We start from the raw sequence: 11,774 nt of genomic DNA on the forward strand, positions 1-11,774 counted from the left end.
GCTGCCAGTGAGATTGTGGAAAATGGTCTTGGCTCCCCGGCGCTTCACTTTCATGAATTTCATGGATATTCTAAAGAGAATGGATGAAGCGGAGAAGAGAATGGTGTCCGTCAACAGGGCAGTTTCCTCGATGGGGGCTCACCTTCAGTTCTAAGAAATCCTGCTGCATGGTATGTCGAACATGCTGGGTGATTCGGGGAGATGGGGCCGGAGAAGGAGTACTTGTGCGCCGAGGGGAGACGGGGATGAATACCCAACCAAATTTGTGAACTGGCTGCCATGCTTTCACAATCTTGATTTGAAGGTTGGGCGTTTCGAGTTTGACGGAACACATTGTGTGCGGCCTTCGAGGCCTGGGGTGGGTCGGAGACCCCGACCACTGGTCTCACTTTGTCTTCTCCTCAGTGTTCATCAAGAAGGGGCCGGGCACTCTGGGTCTTCGCCACCCTCCGAGGTGTCCTTCCGCCAGGCCTTTGGGACGTCAACAAGGTGGAGGTGCAGGGGCTTTGATGAAACTCTGGATGGATCCTGGTTGCTGCTCAATGATCCTGTCATGGTTGTGGCCTTTCTGAGCTCAAAGCATATTATCCTGCAGTTGATCATTAACCATAAACTATGTCCCTTGTGATGTGAGGGTTGTGCAATATTTACCTGGTTTTGTTTTTATATATGTATGGTAATTCTTGCTTTACAATGAGATTACACTTTTTTAAGCACTCTTCATTTTGTTTAGAGAAGGTTCTCTGTCACCCCAACAGTGGCGGCAATGCATTCCGGAACACACGTACAGTAAACACCGTTTGCATGTCATTAGTGGGCCTGACGCATTATGCTCCGAGGCCTCTGCGATTCTCTGCCTCCAATGGGCAGAGTTCCTGATGGCGCGGATCATGTTTGCTTTCAAAAATCGTGAAACCGGCATGGTGTCCGCTTCATCCACTTCAATGTGGACCGAGACCACCAGGATGCCCGGGCAGCAGGGTTCACCACCATCAACAGGATGCCTCAGGTCCAAGGGGTGATTGATGGGATGCATGTCCCCCTACAAGCACCTGCGGATAGCAGGCCACTGTACACAAAGGGGTTCCACTCGAAGAACGTGCAGCTGATATGTGACCATCAGATGCGCATCATACACGTCTGTGCCCAGTATGCGGGCAGTGTGCACAACGCCTTCATCCTGGCATACTCACTGATTCCTGACATGTTTGAGACGCACCCCCAGCTGGCGAGTTGGCTCCTGGATGACGGGGGTTATCCACTGTGATCGTGGCTGATGACACCTATCCGGAGGCCACAGACCGAAGCGGAGACCCGCTACAACGAAGCCCACGTCATGACCAGGAACATGATCGAGTCATGCATCGGCGTCCTGAAGATGTGGTTCAGGTGCCTGGACCGCTCTGGAGAGGCCCTTCTGTATTATCGCCCGCATTGTGGCCGCCTGCTGCATCCTCCACAACATCGCGCAGCAGAGGGATGATGTGCTGGAGGAGGAGGTGGAACACCAGGCCTCATCTGATGAGGAGTTTGCGGGGAAGGGGGAGGGTGGGCAGGACATGGAGCCCAGGAAGGCACGGGAGGACGCATGACGCACTCTTTTACACAGAGGGCAGTGGGTGCCTGGAACTCGCTGCCGGAGGAGGTGGTGGATAGTGACATTTAAGGGGCATCTTGACAAATACATGAATAGGATGGGAATAGAGGGATATGGACCCAGGAAGTGTAGAAGATTTTAGTTGAGACGGGCAACATGGTTGGCACAGGCTTGGAGGGCCGAAAGGCCTGTTCCTGTGCTGTACTTTTCTTTGTTCTTTGACGTGTGCGCCAGACCCAACACGCACAGGACGCTCTGATCGGCTCCAGGTTCACCGACTAGGCAGGGGAAGACTGGCCAGGGGCACGGACACCGCATCCCACCCCCTGCCTGCAACTCCCTCCGTGATACATACCTGCCGCACTACGGGCTCTGGGCCCTGGTTTGGCAGTAACAGCAGGTCTCGTTCTTGGGACGGAGGATGTTGACAATCCGCTTTGCAATGAGCACAGGTGCTCCGAGTCATATAAGAACATAAGAACTAGGAACAGGAGTAGGCCATCTGGCCCCTCGAGCCTGCTCCGCCATTTAATGAGATCATGGCTGATCTTTGTGGACTCAGCTCCACTCTCCGACCCGCACACCATATCCCCGAATCCCTTTATTCTTTAGAAAGGCATCTATCTTTTTCTTAAAAACGTTTAAAGAAGGAGCCTCAACTGCTTCACTGGGCGAGGAATTCCAGAGATTCACAACCCTTTGGGTGAAGAAGTTCCTCCTACACTCCGTCCTTAATCTACCTCCCCTTATTTTGAGGCTATGCCCCCTAGTTCTGCTTTCCCCAACCAGTGGAAACAACCTGCCCGCATCTATCCTATCTATTCCCTTCATAATTTTATATGTTTCAATAAGATCCCCCCGCATCCTTCTAAACTCCAATGAGTACAGTCCCAGTCTACTCAACCTCTCGTCATAATCTAATCCCCTCAACTCTGGGATCAACCTAGTGAATCTCCTCTGCACTCCCTCCAGTGCCAATATGTCCTTTCTCAGGTAAGGAGACCAAAACTGAACACAATACTCCAGATATGGCCTCACCAACACCCTATACAATTGCAGCATAACCTCACTAGTCTTGAACTCCATCCCTCTAGCAATGAAAGACAAAACTCGATTAGCCTTCTTAATCACCTGTTGCACCTGCACACCAACTTTTTGCGACTCGTGCACCAGCACACTCAGGTCCCTCTGCACAGCAGCATGTTTTAACATCTTACCGTTTAAATAATAATCCATTCTGCTGTTATTCCTCCCAAAATGGATAGTCTCATACTTGGCAACATTGAATTCCATATGCCAGACCCTAGCCCATTCACCTAAAAATCCTTCTGCAGACTTCCGGTATCCTCTGCCCTTTTTGCTTTACCACTCATCTTAGTGTCGTCTGCAAACTTTGACACATTGCACTTGGTCCCCAACTCCAAATCGTCTATGTAAATTGTGAACAACTGCGGGCCCAACACTGATCCTTGAGGGACCCCACTAGTTACAGGTTGCCAACCAGAGAAACACCCATTTATCCCCACTCTCTGCTTTCTGTTAGTTAACCAATCCTCTACCCATGCTACCACTTTACCCTCAATGCCATGCATCTTTAGTTTATGCAGCAACCTTTTGTGTGGCACCTTGTCAAAAGCTTTCTGGAAATCCAGATATACCACATCCATTGGCTCCCCGTTATCTACTGAACTGGTAACGTCCTCAAAAAATTCTACCAAATTAGTCAGACACGACCTACCCTATGTGAACCCATGCTGCGTCTGCCCAATGGGACAATTTCCCTCCAGGTGCCCCGGTATTTCCTCCTTAATGATAGATTCCAGCATTTTCCCTACAACCGAAGTTAAGCTTACCGGCCTATAATTACCCGCTTTCTGCTGACTTCCTTTTTTAAACAGTGGTGTCACGTTTGCTACTTTCCAATCCTCTGGGACCACCCCAGAGTCTAGTGAATTTTGATAAATTATCACTAGTGCGTTTACAATTTCTCTAGCCATCTCTTTTAACACTCTGGGATGAATCCCATCAGGGCCAGGAGACTTGTCTACCTTTAGCCCCATTAGCTTGCCCAATACTGCCTCCTTAGTGATTACAATCATCTCAAGGTCCTCACCTATCATATCCTTATTTCCATCAGTCACTGGCATGTTATTTGTGTCCTCCACTGTGAAGACTGACCCAAAAAACCTGTTCAGCTCCTCAGCCATTTCCCCGTCTCCTATTATTAAATCTCCCTTCTCATCTTCCAAAGGACCAATATTTACCTTAGCCACTCTTTTTTGTCCTATATATTTGTAGAAGCTTTTACTATCTGCTTTTATGTTCTGAGCCAGTTTACTTTCATAGTCTATCTTACTCTTTTTTATGGCTTTTTTGGTAGCTTTCTGTTGTCCCCTAAAGACTTCCCAGTCCTCTAGTCTCCCACTAATTTTTGCCACTTTGTATGTTTTTTCCTTCAATTTGATACTCTCCTTCACCTCCTTAGATATCCACGGTCGATTTTTCCCCTTTCTACCGTCTTTCTTTTTTGTCGGTATGAACCTTTCTGAACACTGTGAAAGATCGCTCGGAAGGTTCTCCACTGTTCCTCAACTGCTTCACCATGAAGTCTTTGCTCCCAGTCTACCTTAGCTAGTTCTTCTTTCATCCCATTGTAATCGCCTTTGTTTAAGCACAAAACACTAGTGTTTGATTTTACCTTGTCTGCCTCCAACTGTATTTTAAATTCCACCATATTGTGGTCACTCCTTCCAAGAGGATCCCAAAGTATGAGATCATTAATCAATCCTGCCTCATTACACAGGACCAGATCTAGGACCGCTTGTTCCCTTGTAGGTTCCATTACATACTGTTCCAGGAAATTATCCCGGGCACATTCTATAAACTCCTCCTCAAGGCTGCCTTTACCAACCTGGTTGAACCAATCGATATGCAGATTAAAATCTCCCATGATAACCGCTGTACCATTTCTACATGCATCCGTTATTTCTTTGCTTATTGCCTGCCCTACCATCCTGTTACTATTTGGTGGCCTATAGACTACTCCTATCAGTGACCTTTTCACCTTACTATTCCTGATTTCCACCCAAATTGATTCAACCGTGTCCTCCATAGCACCAATATCATCCCTTACTATTGCCCAGATGCCATCCTTAAACAACAAAGCTACACCACCGCCCTTACCGTCCATTCTATCCTTTTGTATAGTCTGATACCCTTGGATATTTAACTCCCAGTCGTGACCATCTTTTAACCATGTTTCAGTAATGGCCACTAAATCATAGTCATTCACAATGATTTGCACATCAACTCATTTACCTTATTTCGTATACTACGAGCATTCAGATAAAGTACACTTATGCTGTTTTTTATGTCTTTGTTATGAATCCTAACACCTTGATCAGTAAATTTTGGCAATTTATTTTTCCTCTTACCCTTTCTCCTAATTTTCCTTGTCTTTGAACCCATATCTCTACATAATAACCTGTCACGTAACCTGCTGCCTTGATCTCCATTAACCATTATACAGTCCATAGCTTTACACTTCCCTTCCCCCCAACTTGCTAGTTTAAAGTCCTTGTGACCAACCTATTTATCCTATTCGCTAGAACACTGGTCCCAGAATGGTTCAGGTGAAGACCGTCCCAACGGTACAGGTCCTTCCTGCCCCAGTACTGATGCCAATGCCCCATGAAATGGAATCCCTCTTTCCCGCACCACTCCTTTAGCCACGTGTTAACTTCTCTAATTTTCTCAACCCTATGCCAATTGGCACGTGGTTCGGGTAGTAATCCAGAGATTATAACCCTGGAGGACCTGCTCTTTAATTTAGTCCCTAGTGTTTGATCCCCAAACAGGTCCTCTTTCCTAGTCTTACCTATGTTGTTAGTCCCAACGTGGACCACAACAACTGGATCCTCCCCCTCCCTCTCCAAAATCCTTTCAAGCCAATCACAGATGTCCCTCACCCTGGCACCGGGCAGGCAACATACCATGCGGGACTCTCGATCTGGCTTACAAAGGATGCCATCAATCCCCCTAATTATAGAATCCCCTACAACTACCACTTGTCTTTTTGCTCCCCCCTCTTGAATGGCTTCCTGTACCACGGTGCAGTGGTCAGTCAACGCATCCTGCCTACAGCCGTCTTCCTCATCCACACAGGGAGCAAGTACCTCATACCTGTTAGACAAGGTCAAGGGCTGAGGCTCCTCAACTCCTAAACTCAGGATCCCCCTACCTGCCTCCCTTGCAGTCACACCACTCTGTCCCTGACCACTGTTCGAATTAACAGAACTTATTCTACCGGGTGTGACTGCCTCCTGAAACAAAGCGTCCAGGTAATGTTCCCCCTCCCTGATGTGCCGCAGTGTGTGCAGCTCGGTCTCCAGCTCATCAATTCTGAGCCGAAATTCCTCGAGCAGCCAACACTTGCTGCAGATGTGGTCATTGACGGTCTCCACCAGTTCCATCATCATACAGCAACAGCACATCACCTGTCCAGCCATATTCAACTAGTTAATTAATTTAAATATTTTTTTAAAAAAAATTCTTTATAGAACCTCAAGGATAAACCCGAACACCAACAAAAACACAGCCCTGTCTCGCCTCTCACCCAAACTCAGTCACTCACCTAAACTCAGATGCACTCTGTTCCAATCAGCACTCCGTGTCTAAAGGCGCTCCTGCCACACCTTTTGTGCACTCACCTCCTCCAGCACTGTCCCGGCTCTCTCCTCCCGCGCTTTTTAAATCTCCCGGCTCTCTTCTCCGGCGCTGTTTTCGCTGTCCCGGCTCTCTCTGCTCCCGCGCTGTTTTCTCTGTCCCGGCTCACTCCTCCCGTGCTTTATAAATCTCCCGGCTCTCTGCTCCCGCACTGTTTTCGCTGTCCCGGTTCTCTCCTCCCGCGCTTTTAAAATCTCCCGGCTCTCTCCTCCGGCGCTGTTTTCGCTGTCCCGGCTCTCTCTGCTCCCGCGCTGTTTTCGCTGTCCCGGCTCTCTCCTCCTGCGCTTTTTAAATCTCCCGGCTCTCTCCTCTGGCGCTGTTTTCGCTGTCCCGGCTCTCTCCTCCCGCACTTTTAAAATCTCCCGGCTCCCTCCTCCGGCGCTGTTTTCGCTGTCCCGGCTCTCTCCTCCCGCGCTTTAAAAATCTCCCGGCTCTCTCCTCCGGCGCTGTTTTCGCTGTCCCGGCTCTCTCCTCCGGCGCTGTTTTCGCTGTCCCGGCTGTCTCCTCCCGCGCTTTTAAAATCTCCCGGCTCTCTCCTCCGGCGCTGTTTTCGCTGTCCCGGCTCTCTGCTCCCGTGTTTTAAAATCTCCCGGCTCTCTCCTCCGGCGCTGTTTTCGCTGTCCCGGCTCTCTCTGCTCCCGCGCTGTTTTCGCTGTCCCGGCTCTCTCCTCCCGCGCTTTTAAAATCTCCCGGCTCTCTCCTCCTGCGCTGTTTTCGCTGTCCCGGCTCTCTCCTCCCGCGCTTTTAAAATCTGCCGGCTCTCTCCTGCGGCGCTGTTTTCGCTGTCCCGGCTCTCTCTGCTCCCGCGCTGTTTTTGCGGTCCCGGCTCTCTCCTCCCTCGCTTTTTAAATCTGCCGGCTCTCTCCTGCAGCGCTGTTTTCGCTGTCCCGGCTCTCTCTGCTCCCGCGCTGTTTTCGCTGTCCCGGCTCTCTCCTCCCACGCTTTTTAAATCTCCCGGCTCTCTGCTCCCGCGCAGTTTTCGCTGTCCCGGCTCTCTCCTCCCGCGCTTTTTAAATCCCCCGGCTCTCTCCTCCGGCGCTGTTTTCGCTGTCCCGGCTCTCTCTGCTCCCGCGCTGCTTTCGCTGTCCCGGCTCTCTCCTCCCGCGCTTTTTAAATCTCCCGGCTCTCTCCTCTGGCGCTGTTTTCGCTGTCCCGGCTCTCACCTCCCGCGCTTTTTAAATCTCCCGGCTCTCTCCTCCGGCACTGTTTTCGCTGTCCTGGCTCTCTCCTCCGGCGCTGTTTTCGCTGTCCTGGCTCTCTCCTCCCGCGTTTTTAAATCTCCCGGCTCTCTCCTCCGGCGCTGTTTTCGCTGTCCCGGCTCTCTCTGTTCCCGCGCTGTTTTCGCTGTCCAGGCTCTCTCCTCACGCACTATTTAAACCTCCCGGCTCTCTGCTCCCGCGCTGTTATCGCTGTCTCGGCTCTCTCCTCCCGCGCTTTTTTAATCTCCCGGCTCTCTCCTGCGGCGCTGTTTTCGCTGTCCCGGCTCTCTCTGCTCCCGCGCTGTTTTCGGGGTTCCGGCTCTCTCCGCCCGCGCTTTTTAAATCTCCCGGCTCTCTGCTCCCGCGCTGTTTTCGCTGTCCCGGCTCTCTCCTCCCGCGCTTTTTAAATCTCCCGGCTCTCTCCTCCGGCGCTGTTTTCGCTGTCCCGGCTCTCTCCTCCCGCGCTTTTAAAATCTCCCGGCTCTCTCCTCCGGCGCTGTTTTCACTGTCCCGGCTCTCTCCTCCGGCACTGTTTTCGCTGTCCCGGCTCTCTCCTCCTGCGCTTTTTAAATCTCCCGGCTCTCTCCTCTGGCGCTGTTTTCGCTGTCCCGGCTCTCTCCTCCCGCGCTTTTAAAATCTCCCGGCTCCCTCCTCCGGCGCTGTTTTCGCTGTCCCGGCTCTCTCCTCCTGCGCTGTTTTCGCTGACCCGGCTCTCTCCTCCTGCGCTTTTTAAATCTCCCGGCTCTCTCCTCTGGCGCTGTTTTCGCTGTCCCGGCTCTCTCCTCCCGCACTTTTAAAATCTCCCGGCTCCCTCCTCCGGCGCTGTTTTCGCTGTCCCGGCTCTCTCCTCCCGCGCTTTTAAAATCTCCCGGCTCTCTCCTCCGGCGCTGTTTTCACTGTCCCGGCTCTCTCCTCCGGCGCTGTTTTCGCTGTCCCGGCTGTCTCCACCCGCACTTTTAAAATCTCCCGGCTCCCTCCTCCGGCGCTGTTTTCGCTGTCCCGGCTCTCTCCTCCCGCGCTTTTAAAATCTCCCGGCTCTCTCCTCCGGCGCTGTTTTCGCTGTCCCGGCTGTCTCCTCCCGCGCTTTTAAAATCTCCCGGCTCTCTCCTCCGGCGCTGTTTTCGCTGTCCCGGCTCTCTCCTCCCGTGTTTTAAAATCTCCCGGCTCTCTCCTCCGGCGCTGTTTTCGCTGTCCCGGCTCTCTCTGCTACCGTGCTGTTTTCGCTGTCCCGGCTCTCTCTGCTCCCACGCTGTTTTCGCTGTCCCGGCTCTCTCCTCCCGCTCTTTTTAAATCTCCCGGCTCTCTGCTCCCGCGCTGTTTTCGTTGTCCCGGCTCTCTCCTCCCGCGCTTTTTAAATCCCCCGGCTCTCTCCTCCGGCGCTGTTTTCGCTGTCCCGGCTCTCTCTGCTCCCGCGCTGTTTTCGCTGTCCCGGCTGTCTCCTCCCGCACTTTTAAAATCTCCCGGCTCCCTCCTCCGGCGCTGTTTTCGCTGTCCCGGCTCTCTCCTCCCGCGCTTTTAAAATCTCCCGGCTCTCTCCTCCGGCGCTGTTTTCGCTGTCCCGGCTGTCTCCTCCCGCGCTTTTAAAATCTCCCGGCTCTCTCCTCCGGCGCTGTTTTCGCTGTCCCGGCTCTCTCCTCCCGTGTTTTAAAATCTCCCGGCTCTCTCCTCCGGCGCTGTTTTCGCTGTCCCGGCTCTCTCTGCTACCGTGCTGTTTTCGCTGTCCCGGCTCTCTCTGCTCCCCCGCTGTTTTCGCTGTCCCGGCTCTCTCCTCCCGCTCTTTTTAAATCTCCCGGCTCTCTGCTCCCGCGCTGTTTTCGCTGTCCCGGCTCTCTCCTCCCGCGCTTTTTAAATCCCCCGGCTCTCTCCTCCGGCGCTGTTTTCGCTGTCCCGGCTCTCTCTGCTCCCGCGCTGTTTTCGCTGTCCCGGCTCTCTCCTCCCGCGCTTTTTAAATCTCCCGGCTCTCTCCTCTGGCGCTGTTTTCGCTGTCCCGGCTCTCACCTCCCGCGCTTTTTAAATCTCCCGGCTCTCTCCTCCGGCACTGTTTTCGCTGTCCTGGCTCTCTCCTCCGGCGCTGTTTTCGCTGTCCTGGCTCTCTCCTCCCGCGTTTTTAAATCTCCCGGCTCTCTCCTCCGGCGCAGTTTTCGCTGTCCCGGCTCTCTCTGTTCCCGCGCTGTTTTCGCTGTCCAGGCTCTCTCCTCACGCACTATTTAAACCTCCCGGCTCTCTGCTCCCGCGCTGTTATCGCTGTCTCGGCTCTCTCCTCCCGCGCTTTTTTAATCTCCCGGCTCTCTCCTGCGGCGCTGTTTTCGCTGTCCCGGCTCTCTCTGCTCCCGCGCTGTTTTCGCGGTCCCGGCTCTCTCCGCCCGCGCTTTTTAAATCTCCCGGCTCTCTGCTCCCGCGCTGTTTTCGCTGTCCCGGCTCTCTCCTCCCGCGCTTTTTAAATCTCCCGGCTCTCTCCTCCGGCACTGTTTTCGCTGTCCCGGCTCTCTCCTCCCGCACTTTTAAAATCTCCCGGCTCTCTCCTCCGGCGCTGTTTTCGCTGTCCCGCCTCTCTCCTCCCGCGCTTTTAAAATCTCCCGGCTCTCTCCTCCGGCGCTGTTTTCGCTGTCCCGGCTCTCTCCTCCCGTGCTTTTAAAATCTCCCGGCTCTCTCCTCCGGCGCTGTTTTCACTGTCCCGGCTCTCTCCTCCGGCGCTGTTTTCGCTGTCCCGGCTGTCTCCTCCTGCGCTTTTTAAATCTCCCGGCTCTCTCCTCTGGCGCTGTTTTCGCTGTCCCGGCTCTCTCCTCCCGCGCTTTTAAAATCTCCCGGCTCTCTCCTCCGGCGCTGTTTTCACTGTCCCGGCTCTCTCCTCCGGCACTGTTTTTGCTGTCCCGGCTCTCTCCTCCTGCGCTTTTTAAATCTCCCGGCTCTCTCCTCTGGCGCTGTTTTCGCTGTCCCGGCTCTCTCCTCCCGCACTTTTAAAATCTCCCGGCTCCCTCCTCCGGCGCTGTTTTTGCTGTCCCGGCTCTCTCCTCCCGCGCTTTTAAAATCTCCCGGCTCTCTCCTCCGGCACTGTTTTCGCTGTCCCGGCTCTCTCCTCCCGCGCTTTTAAAATCTCCCGGCTCTCTCCTCCGGCGCTGTTTTCGCTGTCCCGGCTCTCTCCTCCGGCGCTGTTTTCGCTGTCCCGGCTGTCTCCTCCCGCGCTTTTAAAATCTCCCGGCTCTCTCCTCCGGCGCTGTTTTCGCTGTCCCGGCTCTCTCCTCCCGTGTTTTAAAATCTCCCGGCTCTCTCCTCCGGCGCTGTTTTCGCTGTCCCGGCTCTCTCTGCTACCGTGCTGTTTTCGCTGTCCCGGCTCTCTCTGCTCCCCCGCTGTTTTCGCTGTCCCGGCTCTCTCCTCCCGCTCTTTTTAAATCTCCCGGCTCTCTGCTCCCGCGCTGTTTTCGCTGTCCCGGCTCTCTCCTCCCGCGCTTTTTAAATCCCCCGGCTCTCTCCTCCGGCGCTGTTTTCGCTGTCCCGGCTCTCTCTGCTCCCGCGCTGTTTTCGCTGTCCCGGCTCTCTCCTCCCGCGCTTTTTAAATCTCCCGGCTCTCTCCTCTGGCGCTGTTTTCGCTGTCCCGGCTCTCACCTCCCGCGCTTTTTAAATCTCCCGGCTCTCTCCTCCGGCACTGTTTTCGCTGTCCTGGCTCTCTCCTCCGGCGCTGTTTTCGCTGTCCTGGCTCTCTCCTCCCGCGTTTTTAAATCTCCCGGCTCTCTCCTCCGGCGCAGTTTTCGCTGTCCCGGCTCTCTCTGTTCCCGCGCTGTTTTCGCTGTCCAGGCTCTCTCCTCACGCACTATTTAAACCTCCCGGCTCTCTGCTCCCGCGCTGTTATCGCTGTCTCGGCTCTCTCCTCCCGCGCTTTTTTAATCTCCCGGCTCTCTCCTGCGGCGCTGTTTTCGCTGTCCCGGCTCTCTCTGCTCCCGCGCTGTTTTCGCGGTCCCGGCTCTCTCCGCCCGCGCTTTTTAAATCTCCCGGCTCTCTGCTCCCGCGCTGTTTTCGCTGTCCCGGCTCTCTCCTCCCGCGCTTTTTAAATCTCCCGGCTCTCTCCTCCGGCACTGTTTTCGCTGTCCCGGCTCTCTCCTCCCGCACTTTTAAAATCTCCCGGCTCTCTCCTCCGGCGCTGTTTTCGCTGTCCCGCCTCTCTCCTCCCGCGCTTTTAAAATCTCCCGGCTCTCTCCTCCGGCGCTGTTTTCGCTGTCCCGGCTCTCTCCTCCCGTGCTTTTAAAATCTCCCGGCTC

Source organism: Scyliorhinus torazame, chromosome 7 (genome assembly GCF_047496885.1).
Source record: "Scyliorhinus torazame isolate Kashiwa2021f chromosome 7, sScyTor2.1, whole genome shotgun sequence".
In the NCBI taxonomy this organism is placed as follows: domain Eukaryota; kingdom Metazoa; phylum Chordata; class Chondrichthyes; order Carcharhiniformes; family Scyliorhinidae; genus Scyliorhinus; species Scyliorhinus torazame.